We start from the raw sequence: 27983 nt of genomic DNA on the forward strand, positions 1-27983 counted from the left end.
AAAGGCTTCAGTTCATCATACGAGTCCAGGTTTGGCCCTTTTGAGAAGTAGCACCGTTATCTAAGACATCTTGCTTGCCTAAATGACACTCCTCTGGGTTCCAGCTCCTTTAACACCAAGCGCACATCCTCACATGTATAGTCCATGTTCTCTACATTTAGCGTACATCCGCCGATGCCTGTGAAACTGTCCAGAGTATAGCAGTTTGCCACTCTCATAATAAAATTCAATGAACCTCTCCCATGGGTGTGTGCGTCATAACCATAAATCAAATGGCAAACTCAAGCCCAACAGTTAACAGCAGCTGTCAGTGTGTCAGTGTGCTGACTTGACTATGACTTGCCCCAAACTGCATGTTATTATCATAAAGTGGGCATGTCTGTAAAGGGGAGACTCGTGGGTACCCATAGAACCCATTTTCATTCACATATCTTGAGGTCAGAGGTCAAAGGACCCCTTTGAAAATGGCCATGCCAGTTTTTCATCACCAAAATTTAGCATAATGGTTGATACCAATTGATTCCTTAATTTTTTTAGGTTCATATGATATAGTATCTTCACTCTAGCTTTACAACTGAGCCTGCTACAACCTAAAAATCGCAAGTTGTGCTAATGCATTAAAGAAATTAGTGGCGTTAAAACAAATTTGCATTATTATGCTCATACCCCCTGTTTATTAACTGACCTTTATATGTGAAAGTATTTAAGACTAGAGAGATGTATTACCCACTACCAGTGTAGACCTGAGACTTGGACTAGGTTCACAATTTCCATTTCTTTTTGTGAAAGAGTAAATACTCAGGAGGTTAAATAAAAGTGGATGGGGCAGCACAGCTAATAAGCTACAATAGCCCTCTCTTTTTTGTACTCGAGCTGATCCTCTGATCACAGAGATTCCGTTGGCATGATGTGGTTTTAAAATACCATCCAAGTTTTAGAGGCTTGTGCAGCCACATAGTTTATATGCTGTTAAAATGTGTTCAGTTGTTTTCATGGTACTTTCATTATCCAGATCGGGTCTCTTTTCCATTCTTCCCAGTCAGACTATCTGGTCTGTACCCTTAGCAAAATATGCAAATGTAAATGTGATGTGTGGTCATGTGTTTTGGCAGCGTGGGACAACTTTGACTGGCTGGGAGAATGAAAGTAAAAGTTCAGCCTGTGCTAGAGAGTGGATGTACACAGTGTAGACACAAAGACTGGGTTTTAATTATGAGGGAACAAATGTATGCAGTTTGTACAATCAGTAAGATGAAAGTGCTTTTAATTCAGGTAAAGTAACATTCTTTTCAGGGAAAACAATGTTACCTTTATTGAGGTGACAGTTTAAATGCAAACACATTCAATTATCTTTCAGAGGGAAATGTGCAAACAGTCTTATATAAGCTAGTGTTTCTTGCTGAGGGTAATGAATCATTTTTCATTTTGCATTACAACTTCTATCTTTAGCAACATTAGTTGTCTTGTTGTGTTTAGAAACATTGTTTGGAAGAATGCCCAAATGATCAAATACTCTAGTGTTTCTGGTCTGTACATTTCTAGTTATTACCCTTTCATAATGGTGCCCTCAAATGAGCTACCAAAATCGGAATAGCGTTCTTAATTGTCCTCATTTCACAAGCCACCCAACAGAGGCACATTAAACCTCAGACCTCCATTTGATCAGTTTTAGTCACAGTGACGCTTTTTGGAACAATTTTGTTGTTGATTTAGCTTTGAAATCATATAATTGCCTCCCCTGAGACAACAGCGGTGAGAGTGAAGCGTCTGATTAAAACAGCCATTCTCTTGCATTCTATAAGTGGGATAATTCCCAGTAAATTTAATTACAGTGAAATTAAACCATTCTTCACCTTGCTGTGAACAACCTTCAGGGACCGGAACATGATTTGAAGAACAGGCACATTAGTTATACCACCTACCTTAACTCTTACCCTGCCCCCTCTTTGCTCTGTATACCATCAAAAAAGAGCTGTTGTGCCATTGTTTCAGCAGACCACTATCGCGAAACACAATAGTCCAAAAAATGTCCCATTGGACTGAAAGCCCATTTGTCCGACTAACCGTTATCCCGAAAACAAATGGCCATTGTTCCGAAGGCCCATTGCTCCGGAAATACACACTCGCCCTGGAACAAACTGAAGCGAATGGCTAATTATTATGCAGAATGGTGTCATAGGACCTTCCCAAATTTTGTTGCTACTATTGCGAAAGCACGAGTACTAGCCAAACAGAGGCATAGTAGTGTGGGCCACACAATTGCCATAGTAGTAGGGCTTAGTATAGTAGTGGGCTTCTGTTTGTTGCAGGTAGAGTGTATATTTTTAGAGCAATGGGTCCTCGGTCCAATGGGACATTTCTTGGACTATTAGGGTTTCAGATTAATGGTCCGTCGGAACAATGGGCAGTCCCCAAAAAAACAGCTCAGTGCTCAGCTCTCTTCTAAATCAGAAGAAGGGGGGGTGACAAGGACAAATGTGGTAGAGAACATCTGGTGGGATGTAGCACAATCATTTCTGAGACTTTTCTTTTTCATCAAAACAACATCTGACATTGGTTTACGTTTATGCACGGACCACGATTGTTCCCAAACCATAACAGAGGAGTCATTTAAACCCAAACCATGATGTTTCTCTAATTTTAAATACACAGTGAAAAGAAAAAATACATTTTCCAAGTTCTAATCCAGTGTCTTTGTGTTAATTATTCTTTTACCCCTTGTTACATGCTAAAAATGCATAACAAAAAAATATATAATTTTACATTTATAGAGATCAACCAAGATTTCTTAAAACCAGCAGCCAGATGCATAAAACTCACATCTAAAACTGTGTGTATGCACTAAGACAGTAATAAATGTATGCATACGCTTTCTTTTCATCAGATTTATAAAACCACACCTAGACCTTATTCTGTTTTATAAATCTCAATCATTGTGGAGCTGGGCACACGTGCATGAGCCTCGTTTCCATACCCACAGTTGACCATAAAGGGAATAGAAATGCCCTTAAACAACAGTTTGCATATTGATACTTGTGCCCGCTCCACTACCTGTCAATGACAAATACGGCAAAGAATGTCACTGATTGTGTCGCATCGGCGAGGATTAACATTTTACATTTATGCATTTGTGTAGACTGTGAAAATAATAACACAGTCAACAAAATTGGCAAACAACCTCTCAAATTATATTTTCCTATCACCTGCAGCTATCTCAGCTAAAACCGTGTATACGCCTGGTCTGAGGTGCACACATTGTCACTGCACATTCTTCCTTTATACATACGAGTTTAATGTGTATCGTTTATACATTTTGCCCCAGGAATTTATGTGACTGCAACCTTATCATGTAGTATGTATGCGTGTAGATTATATCTGCAGGGATTTGTTTTCCTATAGGAGGATCGAGGTCATCTTGAGCAAAGAGACAAATGCTTTTGTTGTTATTGCAGTCTTTCAGACAGAGTGTCATGTAACACTTGTTGGCATAATACTGTCTTCTGTGCAGCTTTATGTTAAACGGTCTAGATTGCTTCAGATGTGCTCAAAGATGGTGGGTCAACTGCTTGACTTTTCATTTTAAACTGCAGAAACAAAAGAGTGTTATATGATATCATCTTGTGCCTTCTTACAGCATTTAAAATAGCATCCAAAAGCACTAAACTGCCTTCATGTCTGTAATGTGTTGTACCTGAATCAGTTTTTGTTACCTGTGCTTGATATTTGACTTAAGGCTGCAGTGGGTAGAATTGGAGCAAATATTATAAAAAAAATATATTTTTATAAAACGGTTACTATATCCTGACAGTAGTGCATGAAACAGGTAGTCTGAAAATAATCATGTGCCTCTGTGTCCTCCGGTTCTCCTAATGACATCTGCAAGATTTCATAAACCGGAGGTAAACAACCAATCAGAGCCGAGCTGGAGCCTTGCCGTCTCTGAGTAGCTGTCAATCACTTGCGAACTCCGATCCAACGGTCAAACTAGGCAGCGCTGATCAAATATGAATCAATACTCTGTAACTGTAATGCCTATTTCTCACCTCAAATGTTTTCAGAAACATCTTGTAGTGTACTGTAGTGTAAAGTTTGTGACCCGGCCACCATGTTGAGATCAATTGAGGAACTACCAAGCACCGCCCAACAGCCGGAGCAAACTTTCTCATTTTACAGCTAGACAGATTTTTCAAAGCCTGAAAACAGAGCCCTCAGGAGGTGCAGAAGTCTCTCAGAACACTTGAATTACAATATGCTGAAAGGTTATTATGGAATTTTTGTCCAATGATGCCAAAAAATATTCTGCTACTGCAGGTTTAAAAAAGTGTTAATGTGTTACAGTGTGTTTTTAGTACAGAAGATGCCTCGGCAGTCTAAGAACACTAAGTGAGACAGACGGACTCTGAGCCGGCTGTCAGATGTTCAGCTCAGGGTTAACTGGAGTAGCAGCAGTTCATATTATGGAGACCTTCCTCTGTTCCTCTGTATTAGTTTATACAGCAAGAGGCAAACTGACAGAGATATTCTGCTTACAGTCTTCTCTGTCAGTGTGTGCGCGCCTGCATTAACTCAGTGTAAATGCCAACAGTATCAGTCAAACTGAAGGTCAGACTTTTACACTGACCTTTAGACCCTCATCAACCTCTGTGCCTGTCTCTGTATCTCTCACTTCCTTCTCTCGTCTTGTCTTAATCTCTCTGTTTTGTCCTTATATAATCCCTTTCTTTCACTCTAGCTCTTTTCGTCTCTCAATTAGCGATTACATTTCTCCTGCAAAAACACATTTGTTTAATAATAACCAGTAAGATTCAGGAGAATATACTGTGTTGTCTTACAAATCATGCAAAAGTCCTTCTGCTCTGAGCAATTAAAACAGGAAAGATGGTAGTAGCTTGGTTGTTTTACATCCGGGGCAGGTAAATAAATGGTTTGATATGAGATATGCGCTTATTCACTTTCTTGCGAGAGCTAGATGAGTAGATTGATACCACTCTCACGTCTGTACGATAAATTACAACCCTAACCAGAAGCTGATAAGCTTAGCTTAGCATAAAGACTGGATGGATCTAATGGTTCCTGTAAAGCTCACTAATTAACACTTTAGGGGTGAGCAGAGTGATTTGAGCCTGTGGGGAAGTTGAGCCACCCCTTGTTTCTAGGGAACATAGACAAAATTGGTCATGTGACCACACATTTTGAAAGAGTCATGCATTTTACTCCCCCTGAGATGGGGAAAGGTCCATGGAATAAGTAGTAAGCACATTTATGTTAAAAAAAAACAAAAAAATTTCACCACTCAAAGTCACATTTTTTTGCTCAAGGAGTCATGATTCTTGTGTCTGAACAATTACAGACGAGTTTGCAAAAATTTCGGAATTTACAATATGAGGTTGTACTGTTAGCATGACGTTAGCTTTCAACTGCTGCATGATGATACAAGTTTGTTAAAATGGCCAGGTTGTGTAATTTGAGCCAATAGGCCTGGGGGAAGTTCAGCCATATATAATTAGATTATAGTTTTCACCTTGTTATGTAAATCTCAATGTAAACTGCAATGCTTCAATAAAGGATAAATATAAAGATGATCACAAAAGCTACTTTTAACCTTTTCTAGGATGTGATTGGTTCACGTTTTAGGGTGCGTCACCATCTGTCATGCAGCACTCATGACTCTATAGGGTCACTGCCTTTAGGCACAATGTGGGGAGGTTCTTTGATAACCTCATTTCAATGATAGACGAGTTCAATTGATAGACGAGGCCTTCCCCATGTGGCTCAACTTATCCTCTCCCTAGACTCAACTTACCCCTCATCGGGGGCAAGTTGAGCCAAGGGACCACTTTTCTTTTTGGAAAGTCATATTTTGAAAATTGTTTATTTTAGATCCAAAGTGATCATTCCAAAGGATGCACCACATCCTGAAATATATGCACATGTTTTATTTGGAGACATTTACAGATTATTATGAGAAAATATAAGGAAGTGAGAGATGTTTTCTTTGAAAAATAAATAACATATGTCCTGAGTTCATCCATATCCCCAATCCTCAGAAACTACAGTACTTATGTGGGGAGAAAAATCAATGTGCAATATTAGCTGCAAAATATGTTGACTGTTGCCATACAATAAGAGGTACTACAAGCTCCGAACATGTTTCTGATTAACTACATCTGTAAAAGAATGTATATTTAAAATGTATTTGGTATATTGTGATTGTGATTATTTTGTGATTATTTCTTGTGATTGTGATTATTTTGTGATTATTTCTTGTGAAATGTAATTATTCATTAATATGTCATTTCGATTTGGCAATAATGTAACCTGAACATTCATGCCAATAAAGCTTATTTGAATTTTAAATCGACATTACTGTCGTGCCCTCATTTAAAAGACGCCTCAAGTAAAAACGGGCTCAACTCACCCCGCTCTCCCCTATATCTCTATTTTGTTTAATCTGTCCAATAATTTAAGTGAAATAACAATTTTGGATTTTACCGGGGGTTATGTGCCAAACTATTTTGTTAGCTGGCTCCTTGAAGTCTCTGCTGGTTGCCTGGAAATCTCACTGTGATGACAAATCCTTACATTTTTTTTTTAACTTCAGAGAGCCAGGCTAGCTGTTTCCCCCTATTTCTAGGCTTTATGTTAAGCTAAAATAAGCTAATCTAACCAGCTACTGACTGTAGTTTCATATTTCGCAAATGGTATCGATCTTTTGACCGGCTAAAGAAAGCAAATAAGTGTGCGTTCCAAAATGTCAAACTATTCTTTTAACATTAACTCCACACGTCTCCGTTTGCAAATTTCCTCCCAGCTTTGTAAAATGACTCCATGAAACCACGTCTTCATCTCACTATTCTCATTGATTCAGACTGTGTTTGGTCTGACAGCTCCAGACAGACAGACAGATGGAGAGCTGATATGGATGAGAAGAGGAGGTATACCACCCAGACAGACCCGGTCTCTATGGTCAAGTAGTTCCTGGAAGAAGACGTTACATAGAGCGGACAGGATCCCGGCAATCCCACTTTACTCAAACCCTTCATCGATCAGACCAACCAGGAGTTCAGGTTTCCACCTTTCTTTGCATGTCTCTCTCTCTCTCTCTCTCTCTCTTGTTTTCTCTCTACATACTTCTTTCTTCAGTTTTATCTCTGTCTTTACTGCTCTCTGCTCTAAAGTGAATTCAAGAAATGTACAAGTTTGCACACTGAAGAATGTAGTATATTAAAGTACTTTGAAAGATGTAAACAAAGAAAACTGTCTGTACAAGTTGCTATCTTATCTCTCTCTCTCTCAAAGTACTACTTAAAATGCTCAATCAGGACGCTGCTGAAACTAAAATTAGTTTTGATGGCATAAAGTCCAATATTCTCCTCTAAAGGGGAGTTTGTGCACTTGAAATAACATACATAAAGGATGTTTCCCTCCATTCATTTGGGTAAAAAAAAAATTAGATTATAGATGGATTAGATTATAGATAGATTAGATTTCCAAAGACCCAACCACTGACTGTGTCATTTATTGATGCCTATTAATTTTGGCTTTTCATCGTCCTTCAAAATGTCCCATCTGTCTCATCTAAAACACTGTTGTTATTTTAACAGAAGCAAAAGCACCAAGACAAATTTTAAAGTTGAGACGAAAACCCAACATCATTTAATTAAACATTTATTTCATAAAAGGAATAATAAAGTAATAAGTAAATTAATTCATAAACTTAATCCTAAAGATTTTTATGAAACCAGATCCGAGACTATGTCGTCCCGTCGTTAGCTAACGTTAACTTGCTCTCGTCCTGCAGATCTCAACACGGGGGGGACCATGATTTACATTATGGTGCGTTCAGGCTAGTCACTGTTCAGTAATAATTATTAATGGGTGAAGGTAAATTATAACGTTATCATGATGTGTTCAAATGTAATCTTTTAAAATGCAGTTTTTGACAAGAACCTTGAATAAATCCAGTTGTTTGAAGTATCGACTTGTTAGTTGCAGCGTCCGCAGTGGATTTAAATTGCCTTTGCATGCACAAGGCATTCACAGGAAACAATAATCTAGGATCAGAATGTTCAAGTTATAATGGTTGCGATTAGCAACACGTGGTTACTGGTGGCAAAAATGCAATTGCTTTTCACAATAAAAGCCACTCCGAGTTTTGACAGTTGAATACTTTTATTGTGAAGCAGCAGCAGTAAAATAAATATATGATATAGCGCTAGCAGAGTGAACAGTAAACAGTTAAGTTGATATCTGAGATGAATTTACAGACTGTAACATAAGACTCAATGCATGATTCGTTTCCTGTGAATCCTTTGTGCATAGGGAGGTCATTTGGATCCCACAGGAGAGTGGCGTACCTTGCCACTAACAATGAGAACCGCAATATGGAGAGATAATTACTGAATGTAAATACACTGAATGACTATTGCTGAATATATGCCGGCCATAAATAACATCACAAACAAGGTGTGACGTCTTGAAAATCTTAAGAATTATAACTTCCCTGCCTGTCAATTACCCTTTAAGCTTTAATACTTTTAATACTGTAATTCACCATTTCTTGCTCATATTTACAAAATACAAGTATGTTGTCAATGTTCTCCTTCACTGCAATGTGAATAACAGCTAATTGGCGTATTTAATGGATGATTGCAGAGAGAGAAAGAGCCAGCGATGACAGAAACAGAGATGATGAGTGGGGAAATGAAGAAATGAACAGAGAGAGAGACAATGACAGAACAAGAAAATGTATTCCTCTGTGCTGAATACAGTCCTCACTGTATTAAAATGAAGACTCCCTGAATTAGAAAATAGACAGTCATATCCCGACCCGTGGGAACACAGCCTGACAGGAACACAACCGAATTATGCAGACGAAATATAATTATGTAACAAACAAAATGACATATATTCACAATCTGACCTTTTCCCATATAAGCAAGCACAAATGAAAATAGAACCGACATGCTGCAGCCAGGCTGAAACCTGGTTCTGTGTATCGAGAGTGGTGAGTGAAGTGTGTGCAAGACAGGTGCAGAGACATTTTCTCACCTCTCGGAAATGCAGTAAAAAAATCATGTAACGTATAACTCAAATTGGTCACACTCTGCTGTTCTTATACTGCTGGTGCCAACAGGTGAAAATGTAGATTTGAGTTCATGGGAGTGTTAATGACGTCTCTTTCACTGCTTCTCTTCCACTTTCAAGTTATCTCTTTTTCTTCTCATTGACCCGATGACCCAACTGCCATTAACTCACCCTCCAGCTAACATGATCTATGAAACAGTACTAGATGTATAAGTAGCATAACGACTCAACTTTACATTATGTTTAACAGCTCCTTGCGTACAATTGCGTATCTTTCAAGTGAGGCCATCTCATCAGCGATGGCGTTCCAGAGAGAATTTCATAGAGTAATATTCTAATCAAACACCTCACTTCACAGTCAGACAGGACGCAGCGGGCTCTGTTATGATGACTGAGCTGTTTGTTCTGTGCAAAGTGGCATTTCTGTCTGGTGAGCGGAGAATTTCCTGTCCCTCGTTTTAGCGTGTTCGCTAGTTTGGTGACTCACAGTAAAGGTGAGTGTGTCTAATTGGGAGGTGAGGTGCAGTACAGTTACAGATGTGTCGTTGTTTATGCAGATTTGCTCTTACATCACTTGCAACATACAAATGTAATAAAAATAGACTGGATCCTGTTTGTATAAGTTTGGCAAGTGTGTGTCTAATGCATTTCTTGATTTATCCATATTCTTATTTATTAATTGGGTGTTTTTTTCTTTTACTATTTGGCATTCTTTGATAGTCAACAGACAACACTGACTACGTGCACACAGATATTCCACTATTACTCTGAACATGACAATATTCCAAAAAATGTGATATGGGTCATGTAAACAGCATATATTCTGGCCATATTCCAAATGGAGCATTTTCTGATTAAGAGATGTGGGATATGTTGATATTATTTGTGTTTTAGGAGCATTCTTTGGAAATGTATGTAGCACATTCAGAAGATGAGTCTCAATCGAGTGTTTTACGGCAGTTTGCGTCACGCAGCCTCTTGTTGGTTTACAGCGAGCTCTGTGCGTTGTACAAAAAACAACTAACAGTTTGCAGAGATGTATGCCCAAAAGAAAAGCCCACATTTCTGGTCGGAAGGAGAAACACACTTACTTTTAAACATTATGAAAGACTTGGATACCAACAGGTTTTCGGATTGGTTACGTTAATCAGAGTGTGCACGGCTAGCAGTCTCATATAATGTATTTTTATAATACATATCCCAGACTTACATTTGACAATAAAGTGCCAAACAAATTGCTTGACAAACTGGCTGGGGAGAGCCCTGCTAGTGACGCTATAGATGAAAGGTCAAGGGATCACCAAAGTCATTAGGATTCATCCTCTGGGCACCATGAATGTCTGTTCATAATTTGAGGATAAGTCATGCAATTGATGTGACTGAAAAGTTTCCATGTGTGTTTTGAAAAAATGCAGACTTTTAACATTTATTCAACGACAAAAGCATTTGAGACGGATGCTGATTGATCGAGGCAATGATCAGCACCGATCAAGTGATGTAACAAACAGCAATACCAATGACAACACTGGTTCCAAGTCACCAGTCACATACGCACCCATACTACTCTTTCCTACAGTGTGTCGCTCATTGTCCTCTAATTCAAATTTGTATGATAAGGGGGATTTTTCCAGCTCAGGTCATCTGAATGACTTCAATGTTGCTAATTTTGTGCTGACTCAGATCAGGCGTAGTGACATTGTACGGTTGAAGAGGCAATTTCAAATAGATTATTTCCTCTGTGCACTCATTAGGTAGCTTTTGTGGCTTTCCATGACATTTATGATATCCGAGTCATTTACTCCGGTGTCCGTTGTATTGAACGACCCACAAAACTACCAAGGACATGCAGGAGTTCTCTGCTCTGGCCTAAAGAGCCAGATATTTCCTCACGAGACCTGAGACCTAGAGACAAAAAAAACAGAGCTAAAAGAGAGTAAATATTGGCAACACATTCTCATCTCAACTCGTCACATACTGACACTTCGTCAGACCCTTTGGCATCACTTTTCACTTGTAGTAAACATGCTTAAAATAAAGTAAAAACCCTTGTCTACGTTTGTACAGTGAAAATGTAACTTTACGTTGTGAACACGGGACACGAACAAACAGCTGACTGCAAAGAGAAAGTGAAACGTAACACGCGGGACATAAATAGTGGTCTCCTGGATGAAAGTTGTGTTTGTTGGACCCATCCACTTCCCTTCCTTCTGCCTGCCTGGTGTGTCTCTTTCGCTCTTTAAACTACATCACCACAGTACTTTCCTGGAGTGTTTACTGTTGTCACGGATGGCTTTACATTGCTTTACGTTCACAGAAAGCCAGGTGCGTCACATACCGCCGCTAAAAGGTGCCTTGTGTGGCGGTATGGAACGCAGACAGCCATGTCAAAGACTTGTAAATAGGCAACTGTTTCGGTGGTTTAACTATTTCTTGGCGAACAACAGCCAGGTGCAGTAACTTCTTGAAGTTACAGTGAGTGCTCATTGACTGTATCTGGCCACCCACACTATAGTCAGAAACATGGAAAACAAATTTGGCGTCTCTTGGCTGAATCTTGCAAGGTTACAATTTTATCAATCCAAAGAACACAGTGTCTTTTTTAATAATACGACAATATTCTCTGAGGTAAAGTATGGAGTACCTCAGGGCTCAGTTCTTGTCCCTCTGCTCTTCTCCCTATATATCGCACCTCTTGGCCAAATTATACGTAGTCATGGAATTAATTTCCACTGTTACCCTGATGATACACCGCTGTATGTGCCTAAAAAGGCAGTGGATTGATCCCAAATTATTAAATTAGAGGCATGCTTGTAGGTCAAAGCTGGATGTTAAGCAATTTCTTGCTCCTAAATTTAGATAAAACTGAGATGCTGGTCACTGGCCCTGCTCGACATAGACATCAGTTTGAGGGCGTAACAGTATCTTTAGATAACTGTGTGATAGTGACAGTTAAGAATCTTGGTGTTACTTTCAATTCAACTCTTCCTTTTGATCAGCACATTAAAGACATCACCAAGCTGGCCTTCTTTCACCTGCGCAACTTAGCTAAAATCAGGTCTTCTTTATCCATGGTTGATGCAGAGATCCTAATTCACGGCAAGACATTCTTCACATTGATTTAATACCTTAATTCAATGTGGATTATTTGCTTTGACCAAATATACCTAGTTAGGAAATAGCCATTGTCCCATAAGAGTTTTGTACGATCACAGCGAATTGTTAACAGGTACCTCAGCTTGATCTTCCACTTGGTTTATCTTTCCGGACTCTTAAACAGCCTTCAACACAGGAACGAAAGAAATGAAGTGCTCCTTTTTCTCTGTGCATTCAAAATTACTTAGTCACCGCTGTGTCAGTCCGTGCGTACGAAGGTATTGTAATTCTGTCCCTTCTCTGCAATCTCATCTCATGAATACACAGCTGGCATAGAAAGGACACACTGATAATGCCCTCCATCCATTATGCATGCGTTTGTGAGTCCGCACCCACGACTGTGTGGTTTATGTGTGTGTTTAGTATACATATTTAAACACGTACAGGTCGGCGGTGTATTTTTCATGATAATGGCTCTATTCCCTGCCTGTCAGACATTTAATGTCTTAATAGACAGTTTCCCTTTGGAAAAATAAGTTACTTTAATAGACTTTTTTTTGTTGATTTCTACAATCAAGCAGCCAGCGCCACAGCTCTGCTGCATGGACACTGCTTGGAAGTTGTGATTCTGCATGAATAGCAGATTTTCATAATGTTGGGAATCCCTTGTCAATGCCTCAAGGTTATTTTGGGCATTTGGAATTCTGTTAACTGGAATACTGACGCTTGAATTTCACTAGTACTCCTGATGTCCTAATTTGGTTGCAAATGTGCATTAGGTCTTTCTCCCAGAAATAGAGTTAATATGTAGATGTTTAGCAGGTATAATGTTTACCATGCACCATCTTAGTTTAGTGAGTTAGCATGCAATCATTAGCCAATTAGTACTAAACACAAAGTACAACGATATTGAAGTCTCTTTAAGTGAAATCTTTGACCAACTAGTGACATTAGATGAAAAATCAGGTCTTCACCAAAGTCCTTAGGCTTCATCCCCTGGACACCATGCATGTGTGTACCTAATTTCATGGCCATCCATCCAACAGTTGTCAAGATATTTAAGGTTGGATCAATGTAGTGGACCATCTGACTGACCGACATTGCAGCCCTGTCTCCTAAAAATTACGTTGCCATACAACTAAACTGCATTCTCAATTAGGTTGGGAGGGAAATGTATTTTGTTGTGGATTATGTTTGTCTTTGACGTATCACAAATACATTTATAATAGTCCGCAGTAGGTCGCAGCAAGTGACGTAATACAACGAGCGACGCACAGAGACTTAGTATATCGAGCGATCGTTAATGAAAGTTATGTGATATAATAATGTTATTGAAAGTTACGTGGTCTAATGATTTTTTAGTGACTTTGTTACGTGATTGTTATTAATGTTTTGTGACGTGTTTTCATGTTTGTGTTACCTTGTTTCCTTTTGTATTTTACTTAGTTTTCGTTCTTATTTTAAGTACAACCATTACATTTTTCCTTAACCTAACTAAGTGGCTTTCTTGCCTGAACCTAAGTTAGTGGTTTTCTTGCCTTAAACCTAACTGCAGATTTTTGCCTGGTGTACAAATGACAAAATGATCAAATGTGTACTCATGACACACGGCATGTCTGTGTAATGTCATGGTATTTATATGCCTTTCCGTGAGACCAGGTTGGACAGTGAGCCAACATGTGCAATATCAGGACCCTGAAACTGAACTAAGACATTTAAAAAACAAAAAAAATCCTGAAAAGGGCCATAGTCATAGTTGCAGTGGTGCGAAGACGGGGATTTCTGTATTCAGTTGCCTTCTGAAAGACTGGAATGTCTTTACATCATGCAAAACACCTGGTTTACATTTTTATGAAAAATATCATAGCAACAGACACACATTTAAATGACTTTGGGATGCATTTCTTTTGAGATTGCCTGTAAAAAATTGCATTGGAAGAAATGTCACACACACATCAGCATTTTCTCAATCTGCATTCTCACTTTCCATCCTGTCCTTGTCCTTTGCTTCCCACTCCTCCTCGTCCTCCTCCTCCTCCTCCTCCTCCTCCTCATGCCTCCTCTCTGCTACCTTTCCTCCTCTTTCTCTCTCTCTCTATCTGTGCCTCTCTTGCTCCCCCTCTTTCTTTCCTTATTTCATTCTTTCGTCGGCTTTCCTCTTGATTTATGACTAGTAGCCATGCTCATATGCTCATGTTGTCTTGAGGCGGAAAGAAAGCATAGTATTTCATCTGAGGGCTTGGAGGTTACTCACACACATACATACACACACACACACGCACACACACACACACCTGAAGTGCGCCCACATAAAGAAACACACAGTGTTCATACACATCCCACTGCTACCTACACACATAAAGCATGTACATACATGTTACTATTATACAACCACACAGACAAATATAATTTATGAATGCTATATATATACACACACACACACTGATATTATACATCTACATCCTGCACCAAGTAACCAATCAGATTTCAGAAAAAAACAAAAGCTTGACTGTAAATAAAGAGCACATAAAGTAACACACACAAGTGCGATTAATCGCATGATTGTCCATAGTTAATTGCGATTAATCACACATCTTTTATCTGTATCTGTCTATTTGTATTTCATTGTTATGTCACAAACAATAGGCCAGATTAATACGTCATATGATAATATTAATGAAAAGACCACAGATGGGATATTTTCCCACCCAACGGGAGCAGTTTAGCAGCAGGTTTCAGCTACATGAGAGCCTCAGCGGATCGCCTGTAGGACCTAATTGATTCCTTAACAAGGAGGTGTCAATTGTGTGGTTGGCAGGCAGCTTGTTAAACACGGGGCACAGCTGACAGCTTTCTGAGGGTGGAATCATGTCACAAGGGAGCAACTGTCAGAATGACTTGACAGCTCAAAGCAACAAAGTCAAAGTGCTCAATATGCAGTCGTGATGCCTTTTGGGGATAATTTAAGCTTGGTCCCACACATGCATTATGGTGAGATAGTTGAGTATAAAAGTACATCAGTGAAATCAATCACATGATAAACCTGGTTTAGTGGGAGTCTGGAACCCCCTGTTGTAGTAGAATAAACCACGTTCTCTTTGTATCTACCACTTAGAAGTTCATCTTAACTGTCTTGTAGCAGGATCTAGGGCTGTTCCACTACCCAGCCTGCTAATGTCTGATTGCAGGAAAATGGAATGGAGGAAATCGGACTCAGGCTGGCCCAGCAACGGGAGATCGGAAACTGTTGTGACCACATCTTGCACTGCTAGTACAGTTTTTTGTTTGTTTGTTTTTGTGTAGCATAAAGGGACTGCAACTGCATTTCATTGTACAACCCTGTGGTGTCTATCATTTTTCACATAGACTGTATATAATGATGGACAACATGACAGCTCCCCAAAAGTGAAGCCAAAAAATCTCCATCGCCCCCTGTTGGCTGGCTGCAGTATAGGTCATAAAGCCCACCTCCTCCATGTTAGTGGATGGGACATGGGACAAACACAAAAAAATATACAGTACACGTCAAATATATTTTTTACCACAGATGGTTTCTGTCATTTTAGGTAGTTCTTATCGCGCTGATCTATGTTCAAGTGTTCTGATAAGTTTGGTTTTAATTAGTTATTTGATGCTAAAAAAAAAAGGGGTGGGACGTCATGATTGACAGCTGTGAGTCTCTCTCGCTGACAAGCTGCGGCTTTGCTCGGCTTGCGATTGGTTCGGGGCGGGTGACCCGGATACCGCGGCTCCACCACCTGATCACTACTGCGTAGACTCTGGCTCCAAATGACGTCAAAATCTCAAGATGGGATATTGTGGCTTAACTTCTGGTCAGTGGGAGGAAGTGGAGATGCGTCGTCCATTTTCATTTACAGTCTATGGTTTTTCCAACCCCCTTTAGATGAAACCACGCCCACTTGGGTATGACGAAAGCCTGACGCAGTGTCGACTGTGCTGTGATTAGCTAGTACTTTTTGCCTCGAAGTGTCCTTGTGATATGCTTTCCTACGCAATGACAACATGTGAGAATGGAGCATTAAGTTATTGAATTTTACTCATTTAGCAGTTGGTTGGTTGGCTAGTTAGCTAACAACCGCTAGCAGCGAGGAGTGAGGCGGAGGGACCGCGGGGTGCGCTAGCTAACTTGTCTCATTTGTGGTCTGATAAACTGTAAACTCTTCAAATGAAGTACCCCACATGGCTATTTTCCAAGCTACTCTATGTCATATTTATGGCTTTGGGAACTCAGCCATCAACACTGCATCAAGGCTTTCGTCATACGGAAGCAGGCGCGGTTTCAACTAAAGTGGGTTGGAAAAACAATAGACTCAACCCTGCATTGTACAATGACGATAAATGAGCCTTGAATGCCATTATATCATATATGTAGCTATCAAGTGCATATTCAAGACCCTTTAATGTGGTCCGCTGGAAACATTAATACGTCAGTGGAGGCAGAGCTTTAAGCCAATAACTCACAGAGTTAGCATTGATTAGCTAGCTGGATAATAAAGTATATTAGAGACAGTTGTCATTTCAGGCCACAAAATGTATGAGAAACCTGCTTAAAATGAAGGACCCAATCCCTTTCTTTTTGATGGATTACAAAGTATCTTGCAATTTGAGTGAAAATACCTCAATAATTGTCACAAAGTTGTTTTTGTGAAGAGACACTCAGTTGTATTCATGAGTTTGCAGCTAATGATCTTTGTGTTGTTGTTTTTTGCAGATTGACCCAGACGCAGACTCAGGAGTTGATGAATATAAAGGGAGGTGGGGAATGGAGGTGGAATGAGCGGGGAGGCAGCTGGCAAAGTCAGTGGGCTGGGAGCAATGAGCAGTGTCTGGAGAATGGGGCGAGGCGGATGAGTGAGAGGGCAAATGGCATGGCCTGCTGGAGGTGGCTGGTGGATTGTGGATTTAGAGCTGGCAAGCAGGCTGATGAGTGTGATCATGGAGCAAAAAAATACACAAAGACGAGGAAGACTACATCGCAAAAGCGGGCCTGAAACGTACGCTACCTCTGTAGCTGACTGAACGATCTGGCGGTTGAGTGGATGAATGACCAGAGTAGATATACTGCAGCCTGATGAGCTTGATGGAAAGCAGGTGTGAGTAATCAGCAGGAACTAGGAATCAGCAGACAGAGTGCAGGAGAGCCACGCCCACGCCACACACACACACAAAGGGCCTTTCTCAGCTTTGGGACGAACTTCCCTCTCTCCGACGGAAACAGGAACTGTGGTAACATTTTTCAACCATGATTTACTATCAAGCGGCAACTGTTATACACAGCACGGATAAAAAGCTACATAAGTAACAGAGTGGGCAGAGAGGTGGCAGGGAAAAAAATCTGAATCTGGTTTATTGCCAAGTAGGTTTTCACATACAAAGAATTTGCTTTTGTGTTTTGGAGCATAAATAAGAAAAATAAATATAGAATAGAAAAAAAAATGCAATAAAATTTTTTAAAATAGGCGCCCTACTACTTAATTCTATTCTATATTCTAGGGGATGTGCAAAAGTTCACAGTATTAAGAATAAAAAGAATATGCAATATAGAGAGAAACTAAAAATTAAACTTACTCCCATGCTTCTTTGGTAGCATTTTTTGTAAAGAACTTCACGTTTTTAACTCGTTTTTTGCAACAGTCGCTGTAAATACAATCCTTTACAATCAAATGAGCACGTCTACTGTTTCTAGACTAGACATTTATAATGTCAAATATAATGTAACCTTTAAAGCGGATGTATGCAGAATATTTTTGGCATCACCGGGCAAAGCTTCCATAATAACCTTTCAGAATATTGTAATTAAAGTGTTCTGAGAAATAACTAGACTTCTGCACCTCCTCATGGCTCTGTTTTCAGGCTTTAAAAAATCTAGCCTGTGACGGGAGACTTTGGCCAATCACAGGTCATTTCAGAGAGAGAGCGTTCCTATTGGCTGTTCATTCAACGGAGGCAGCTGTCAATCACTCTCTATCTCCGATCAAATCATCAAACTAGGCAGCGCTGATCAAATACGAATCAATATTCGGTTACTGTAATGCCTATTTCTCGCCTCATTTGCTTTCAGAAACATCTTGTAGTGTACTGTTTAGCTGTTAAATGAGAAATATCCTCAGCATCATAAGAGGTGACAATAAAAAAAAGACTTTGAAAGACGAATGCAGCGTAGGATAACAATACGGACACATCTGCACGTAACACAAAGCTGTGATGAAATGTAGTGCTGAGTGGGAGCTGTAGCTGCTTTCATGTAAAACACTGTGCTAACTGTTCCAACAGCACTTCTCTACTGTATTGATCTCTTTCTTTCTCTGCTCCATTACATCAGCTGAAGAAGCCAAAACACAGAGGAAGCACACACACTTTTTCTGCATACACACACAGTGTAGATGCAGTGCAAGGGTGCAGAACAAAACTTAAGTGTGCAGCCATTAATCAATGGGAGTTGTGAAGTCAATGAGGCGTTAATAAAGAAAAGAGAGGCTGTGGGTAGGAAAAAAGTGTGCTTGCCTGTTTTCTGCTATCTTAATCATTCATCTGTGCTGCCACAATATTGGCTTGCATTAAAGTGGAGTTTTCTCGTCAGAAAGTTAGAGAAAGACTTTTCTGTGTGATTGATAATCAAACATTTCATTAAATATATTTTTGCGCCGAGCACATTTCAAACGTCCCCAGCAAATGAATTGGCACCTTTGTGTGTGTGTGTGTGTGTGTGTGTGTGTGTGTGTGTGTGTGTGTGTGTGTGTGTGTGGCACCCAGTTTCCAGGGATAAAACAAAAATATTCCCACATTTACACCATTCTGCGGATGTGCTAATATGACTAATTCTCAACATGTCTAGCCTGATTTTTATAACAGCACCTCATTATTTCTCCATGGTAACTGCTGCTGTGAAGCACAATTATCCTCTAAATGAGAAGGAAATTAATGTTTTTTTTTAATAGCTAACCACCAACCGGATTGTGAGAGTGTGTACAAAACAGAATGTGGTTAGCACATAGCTTTACATTTCTCAATATTTTTTCATCGTCATTCGGCAGTGTTGAGTCACAGCGGCAATAACTCTAACAAGAGAAAATAGGAAAGTCAACAAATCACCATCATTTATCCAAATGCCCTTCAAAACACAAACAAGCATCATTCCCCTGGTTTTACTATTCAAATACAAGGGAAAAATTTGTTTTATCCGTGCAGTTTGCTCTACATCCAAAACATAAACCACCGCTTGAGGTGGTGCTCAGTTCAGAAGATATTAAGTTACATTTAGAAGAATTTCTGTCACTAAGTTGGAGCATTTTATGACCTAAAAATGTCAACCCATCCTACTTAAAGTGAATATATGTAAGAATCAGAAATTGACTTAACAGTGTGGCGCTTGTGCTCGCACTACGTAGACGTGAACGAGCATCGGTCAAAACAGTAAGGCAACACACACGAGACTGAATGTGATTGACAGCTAAAACCACAATATCACTATATATTTCTCATGCTTGGCAGTAATGTTAGCTTACCTGTCCAACAGGAATGTTGTCTGCTTGGGGTACATTTTGGCACCCAAAAAAAATGAAGGTCCCTCCATAAATCAAAGGCCCGGCCGATGTTGATCGTAGTTTCCCCCCGACGTTGGTCACATTCCTGTTTTTCCAAGTGGGCTTCACTAGATATAACTTTGTTTTTTTGTGGAGTTTGTGTTGGAGTTGTGTTGAATTGTGGTGGGAGCTGGTCATTTGTTGGTGTTAGTGGACTCCATTTCTAACCGAACGTTAGCTGTGTTTGCACAATGTTAGACTTGTAGTGGAGCTGAAAATAAAGGCACTCGTAAACATGCATGACGTCACATCTGTTGGATTTTCCCGGAAAAAACGGCCCGCATTCTTCACATTAAAAGCCGTGTACAGGCTGATAGAGGAAACCCAGCAAGAAGGTTTCATTTATTAGGTTAGGTTAAAACTGTGGTTAGAACTTCCGGATTATGTTCCCGAAACCTCAAAATCCCATTAACATTTATGACTAAAAATACAGCCTTGGAACAACAGTATGTCATGTGGCTAACTTCATATGTTTATATCAGGATAGCAGTCTTTTTGAAAGTAATCTAATGTTATTATTGTATGTTTTTTAGCACCCTTTAACAATTCAAATCAAGTTATTGAGACGTTCACAGGCTAAGTGTTAAGGCTTGACAGAAGAAGCGAGTCCATGAACACATGGGAGAAGTTTGCCTTCAGGGCTTTCTGTCAGAAAAGGTTTATTTTAAACCAAACCACAATCTTTTCCTAAACCTAACCAATTAGGTCTGTTGCCTAAACCTGAGGAGATTTCTGGCAGAAAGGGCAATATGTCTTTTACTTCAGCACCACGGACAGCGCCATGGATTCATCAACACACAGCACAGTTAGGCTGCTGTTATTTCAGAGCCATGGTTGGGGCCATAGATTCTAACTTGCACAACCCTCAGACAGAAAAGGGATCAATGAGTCAGACGGACTAGACTAACACATAACCAGAGAACCCATTTCCATTCACATATCTTGAGGTCAGAGGTCAAGGGACCCCTATGAAAATGGCCATGCCAGTTTGGATGGATTCCGTAAGTTTTTCTAGTTTCATATGATGCCAGTATCTTCACTTTAAAACCTAGAAATTGCAACTTGTGTTAATGCGTTTAAGAAATTAGTTAAAATTAGAAATTAGTGTTAACTTTGACCGCCCTAGTTACTTTACAAGCATACTTATTTTAAGCCAAACCATGATGCCTAAACCTAATCACCACCATTTCACAACGTTAACTGTGTGTTGCATTAAAAAATATGACAAGTAGGGATGAGATAAAGTTGTTATGGGTGAAACAAAAGTTACGATGACATAAGAACCCTCGCTGCCACACTTGTAGACTTTTTCATGGTAGCCGTAGTTTTTTTCTGTGCTCACAAAGTAACTTTTTCAAAACATTTTCTTTAAAAAAACTACAAAAATCCCATTAAACAAGGTACAACAACAAACTTATTTTCGCACCTGTATGAGTGAAACTCAATACACTGTTGTACAATTGTATTTTTTGGCTGACTTAAGTAGTTTAGCAAGTCTTGTTTTCTGCTATGTGTTAAAACTAGAAGCTGGTATAGAGGCTATTAGTGTCATCTCTGTGACAAGTCAAAAAAAACACACTACTTCCTGCGTTCGAACCGTACGAAGCAACACAAGAGAAAAACAATGACAGGCATTTGGAATATAAAACATGCAAAAAAAAAATGCACAAACACTTGAACAAAATGTTCATCTGAGAAGAAGCAATCATATTCAAAGCAGCATATCATCAGCATCCGTCAGACAGACCGATACCCACACCGCTTTTGATTAAAAGAGATTTCCTGCGGTGCAGATACTGCAGGTGATAGCTTCCCTGCCGTGTCAAACCCCGATACACAGCATGCATCCTGTGTGTGTGTGTCTTTAGATGTGTGTGAGAAGGGTGAAATGGTTCTTTACAATTTTTCTAGCTGAATTTCAATCAATTCAACTCCAGCTGGAAGCGCTGTTACTGACATTCTGATGGAAGCAAAACAGCTGGATCTGTCTGTCCTTGTGTCTGTCTGTCCAGAGAGCCTGCTGACGCATATCCATCTGTAGGCGATACCCACATGTGTGTGTATGGAGTGTAGGAAGGCGGTATTAAATTTAGACACCTCTCTACCACTAAAACTCATCCTGCTATTTTTTTACACAGCTGAACTCCACTAGGGAGGATCCTGCTCTAGATTGTTGGTCTCATGACTACCTGGCTGGATGCACTAATGTAGAGATGAGATCCTTCTTACGGTGAGGACTCCAGTTTTTCCTTCTGTCACTCTGTCCCATTGGACAGGGGAAATAGGTGGTTTAGATGTACAAATAGAGGCAGAATCTGCCTTTGTAGTGACATAAACACATGTTCCCAAACCTGAGTCATCGACTTTAAGATGATTTAAATGGTCTGATGGAAGTAAAAAAAAAAAAAAAAAGTGGAGTTTGGAGTTAATACCAATCTTTAGAGTGAGTTTGGTCTGTCCCAATAATCTGCTGTAATAGCGATGCTACACATTGATCATTTACTGGTTTATGCTTTCTTAATAATGGATCTAAACCTGCCAGCACCCTGAGAGAGGGAAAAATGTCACCAGTTTCCAAAACACACTGTATAGAGACACAGTGGTGACTGTTCCAATTTAAATTTAGAGTTTGCTTCGTCACCCGTTGTTGGGGCAAAATAATAAATAGAAGGACTAAAAAAAACATCTACTGATGCCAACAGTGTAGTACTTCTGAGGCAACCCTGTCTCCTAATAACCTTCCCATACAATTAACTGCATCTCAATTACGTTCCGAGAGAAGCGTATTTTCTCCTGGATTATGGTCGCAGTTTTAAACACGTGGTTGAACGTTGTAAAGTTTAATAAAAATAAAATCATGAGATAAAAAAATTAAATAAGTGAACATTGAAAAAAGTCTGGTATTTGTTGATCAGTACACCACCCTGACTTCCTCACTACTATCATGACTAACGTAGTTGTGGTACGTCAAAAACAAACATAATGCGCGACAAAATACGTTACCCTCAAAACATAATTTACAATGCAGTTTAGTTGTATGGGAACATCATTTTTTAGGAGACAGGGCTGTCTGAGCAGGTTGTTCTTGGCCATAAAGGATGGGAAAATACTTTCTCAACTTTCAACTTACATGGCAACAATTACTACTTTAAACAATTCCTTCAGTCCTTCTCACATGAGAGGTATCGCAGCCTCTCAGCAGGCCACCACGTCCCACGCTGAGGCTCATCTTAATCAGATCTTAATCAGGGGCGATTTCCCCATTTCATATCAGCACCTGTCGGGTTACAGTGTCAAGGGCTGCTAGCCGCTGTAATTAACGCCACCCGGTGCACTTGGAACGGCTTCAGCTGCTCACAGAAAAAAAGCAGGCTGCCCTACTAAGGGATCCCTCTTGTCACATGGCAAAGTGAAGGCATTCTAATTTCCTTTAATCTTTTAAAGTCTTGCTAGAGCTATCTCCTCATGACACAAAACTAAGGACCTGAGTAGCTCCTTGCGGTTATTAACCTCTAGAACCCGAGAGCTCCTGGTATCGGGGGCAACACGTGACATAGTTATAAAATATCACTATTTCATTATCATCTACCTATAGAACATATGAATGTTATACCGTTTTGAAAACCTGGGGTCTTCAGCTTTCAGAGTTTGTAAACCACGTGTATGTATTCCAAACTATGTCTTATTACGAATAATTTTAACAATAGAGTCATAGAGAAATAAACTTCGTCAATATATAGATCAAAAGATCTGCGATATTCTTACTGTTATTGCTTCTACATTGGAATCTCCTTGGTAATATAGTCTAGTTTACTTACAATTTATTCATATACCTTACCTTTCAAATGAGACCAAATAGATGCACAGTCCTACTAATTTTGGGTAGTTATTTTAGGTGTTTTTCAACCAAAATATACATGCCTTTTTAAGAGGTTAAAAAGAAAACGTCACAAAGCACATGCCATTATTCCACATTGGGTTCCCTTTTGTTTAGTTTTGTTTGTGTAGTTTATTTTGAAAGGACGCTATGCATGTAACGAGCGTATATTGACAAGCCGCACCAGGTCCAATGCTGAGAGACACTGACCAAGCGGCGGTATTTGACGAGTTGAGGGTGAGAATGTGTTGGACACACAGACACTTCCCACAGGATGTGTGTAGGGCGGCATTTTGGTCGGTGCCATTTGTTTTCACCTACTTCTGTGTTATGGATGTATAACAAGGCTCCCTGTACCACATTGTGCTCACTGAAGCATGTGGGGAGTCATATGTTTTAGGTGTCCAGTGTTTCTCAAACCTCTGTCCTTCCTTTGCAAAGTTGGGCCTTAACGATAAATGTTCTAAAGGATCACCCTCTGTGGGCACAAGTAGTTTGTCAAGGTGCTTATATTGGAATATGAAGAATTGTCTGTAGTTATAGGAGTACAGATTGAGAGCAAATTGAGTGAGTGTGTGAAGGAAACAGAAGACAATGAGTGGAAATGTCCAGGATACAAACTGCACTATTAATATTAACATATAACATGTGGTGCAGTTTATAGCGCCCATCCATCTCTCTCTCACCTTGAGAGGCCCTGTCCTGCAGGGGGTAAGCCCCCTTCTGAGAGCGCTTCACTGGGCATGAATATTCAACAGAGTGCCAGGCTCTGATGAGACCTGTTAATGATGTGTACAGACTACTGGGAACCAGCTCACACCAGCAGCCGTCAGAGGAACATTTTTCACAGCTTTACGATATATAAAATGATATCAGGGCTTCTATAGTACATTCAGTGACACACACTGAGGAGGTGGATGCTGGTGGAAGTGATCAATTTCTATCCTGTTAGATACACTGAAGGGATGTTAAGATGTACTGGCTAACATCACCATCTCCTTCCAGACATCAAGAAGTTTAAACTTTAAAATGTTTTCCTTTAGAACTTCTTCAGAACAATGTAGCAACAGAATGTCCTGATGGTTTCAGGATTAAACAAGACTCTGCTACAATGAGAGCAGAGGCTAGTTTCATTATCTCTCTATTATCTAGTCATTGTGTGTGTGTGTGTGTGTGTGTGTGTGTGTGTGTGTGTCTGTAAAATAGTATCTGATTCTCCCTGTGATGCTACACAGTGGAGAAATTGATTGCTATTTCAGCTCAAACAGCTTCTTGTTTATATTACAAAATGTGGCACCTGTGACTAGTTTCTATATGAGTCAGTGTGTTTCTGGGAGAGAGAAAAGAGAGGGTGAATGAGTAATGTGTAGTTGAGCGTTTGCGTCCATTTCCCTCTATATTGGAGTATGTGATGTTTGTGCTGTTGGGCGTTGGATGTACAGGCGTTGTCTGTGGGAGGGACACACACATTCCTGAGCTTTTTCTTCGCATTGAAAACTTTCTTCGCCGTCACACTGGCTGCAGGCAGGAAAATGACTCCCTGCAGGACAGCTGATTGGCCCCCCGCTGAACAAAAGCCCTTAACGTCTACCATCAAATCACATAAACGCTTTCACATGAAAATCAATCGAATAGCAGCAACATCGAGACTGTAGAAACAAAAATAACACTATAAAGTTAGCTTAAAATAAGTCAACGTTGGTTTTCCATTTCAAACAGGACGTGAACACTAGCCTCCTGGGTGAAAGTCCTTGACCCAAGTTTTTGGACCCAACCATCCACCCCATCTTAGATGGATTATATCGTTCTCTATCAATGCCTCCAGGGTTGACTTACTGTACATGAAAAAATGACAACAGGTAAGGGAAAGTGAAGTGCAAATACTCCACCACATGTAGGACAAAACTTAAGTCCCTTCTTCCCTGAGCGGAGTAAGATATTGCCATCCAGACCAAAAGCTTAAATATAGATTGATGGTGTTGATGGCTAATGGGTTAGTTTACTGCAGTTGAGGCTTTCAGATAGCACGATACTGCTGTTCTTTATTATTAAAGAGCTTTTTCTTCCAGCAAATATCATGGTGTATTTATTAATTTGTGTCCATGAAAAATTAATGCAGCTAAATCCTTAAACGCTGAAAAGATTAGGCTGGAACTAACAATTATTTTTATTATTGATTAATCTGCCAGAAGGCGGTGTTATTAAATTGCTTGTTTGAAAAAAAACACGACTTAAACAATTGGTTTATTATCACAGTGGTTGCAGATCATTTTTCAGTCAGTTGTCTCAATAAGTATTTATATTATAATTTCAGCTCAAGCTATTTATTTTGACTCAATCCAAAACATGAAAGCCCTGCAACAGAATGATAAATGATGATACATTTTCAGATTTAAAATGAATTCACTTTCTTTACAGAGTTAAGTATTCAACACTAGAACCTGGGTCCAAAAGTGCCATACTTCCACTTCATGCTAACACCCCCACAGGTGATTGGTTCTTCTGGCTCATTAGAATTCTGCTCAGGTTGAAGTGGGTGGAAGTGGGCCTTTTTCATAGCAGACTTTTTGACTTGTCATAGCAGGAAAAAGCACGGGTGACACAAATTTCAATAATGATGGCTCAGCTCCATCAAGTGTCCCGGTAAGTCATGCCAGTGAACCAGCATGCACAATACCAGGACCCTGGAACAAGCTCACCCCAATGGAATGCAGTCGTTTTAAATGTTATCAGCAGACTTGTTATCGATGAGCCAGGGCTGCACAATGCATGCTGGTTAGATTTCTGTCCAACTTGACCCTGACTTGCTCTGACCTCATGCAAATGTAAGCAACGATAACCTCCCAAAATCAAGGTGGCTGCAATTTGTGGAGCCAGGCACTGCAGTTGTTCACCACCGACTGCAAAACTTCAGGGCATGATGGGAAATGGCACCTGATCTAAGAGCTGATTGGTTTAGATGTTGGATCAACGTGACTTTCCATAGACATTTTCTCATTGTTTTTATTTGCCAGATATTGCACTATGAAGGTTTATTTTGTTAACAGCACAATGTCATGTGGTCAGTACTTTTATCGGCCCGAGAGGTTGATTACATTCATCCATATTGATAATATTTCTAGTCTAAAATACGAACATTACTCCTCAAGTATCTTGAAGTGACGCAAAACCTTTGGTAGCAAGTTAGATGTGAGGATTCTACGACGGCTTATTAAGATCATTGTAGTAAAAAAAAAATTACGGAGCCGTGGGAAGGGGGTAATATTCAGAGGAAAAAAACATCCGAGAGAATATCAAAGTTTTTTTCTCGTAAATTTACCACTTTAATCTCAGAGATAATCCAAGTTTTTTCCCCTAAATCTAAGACTTTAATCTTGGAAATTCAGATTTTTTTTCGCCAAATATCACCCCCTCTCCTGACTGGGATTTCTTTTTAACTACAATGGCTCTAATACGCCGTCGTAGGATTCTTAAAGCTACAAAGAGAAACTTTGTCTTTGTATTGACTTTGTTGGTCCCTGTGGACAAAAGCAGTAGTGTTTCCGAGCACCAGATTTCCTTTAGAGAAACTCTCATTTTACTGCAGCAGGGTCTGACAGTCGGTCCTGCTCAGTCCTGGTTCTGGTTCTCCTGTGCCTCCCAATTCCCTCCAGCGGGCCCAGCAATACGACTTGGGCCTCCAGGTGTTGGCTCCCGCGGTGACCGTCGGAGCAGCGAGGTGAAGCACTGGTGCCGGCCTCAGAGCTCTCAGCCTCCCGCCAGAGCTTGGACTGCAGGTTGAAGGTAGCAGCAAAGCCGGATCTGGGTCTGTCTACGGCGGGCTGGTCGCTGAAGGAGTTTCTGGTGAATCTGGTAAATTGTTTCGTCTGATTTTGTAGGGTATTGCACCAATGACAGACAAGAGTAACTCTATAGAAATAGCCAATCCTCTCGCTGATGATCTTGTTTACTTGTCTAGGCCATATAGAGGCATCAGTATTAAATTGAGACTGTTTCATAACCAGTTATGTAACTTAACACCAGTACAGATGTTCAGATCTGATATCTGACAGATCTATGATGAACACTATTGTTTTATATTTCTACTTTCACAGCAAACTGATATGATACATGAGAATTCTAGTCCATCTAAATTTTTAGGTAAAATATGGAGCTTAAAGAATAGCCTAAACAATATCACGATTATCACAGATATAGCATTTTGATGAGCTACCGTATCATGCAGTAGAATATAATTAAAACAATTATTGAAGGTTGAGTACAAGATAATGATAGATTGGTCTGATAACATTTTATTACAACGGGATGTGTGTTCCTCTGAC

Source organism: Sebastes fasciatus, chromosome 15 (genome assembly GCF_043250625.1).
Source record: "Sebastes fasciatus isolate fSebFas1 chromosome 15, fSebFas1.pri, whole genome shotgun sequence".
In the NCBI taxonomy this organism is placed as follows: domain Eukaryota; kingdom Metazoa; phylum Chordata; class Actinopteri; order Perciformes; family Sebastidae; genus Sebastes; species Sebastes fasciatus.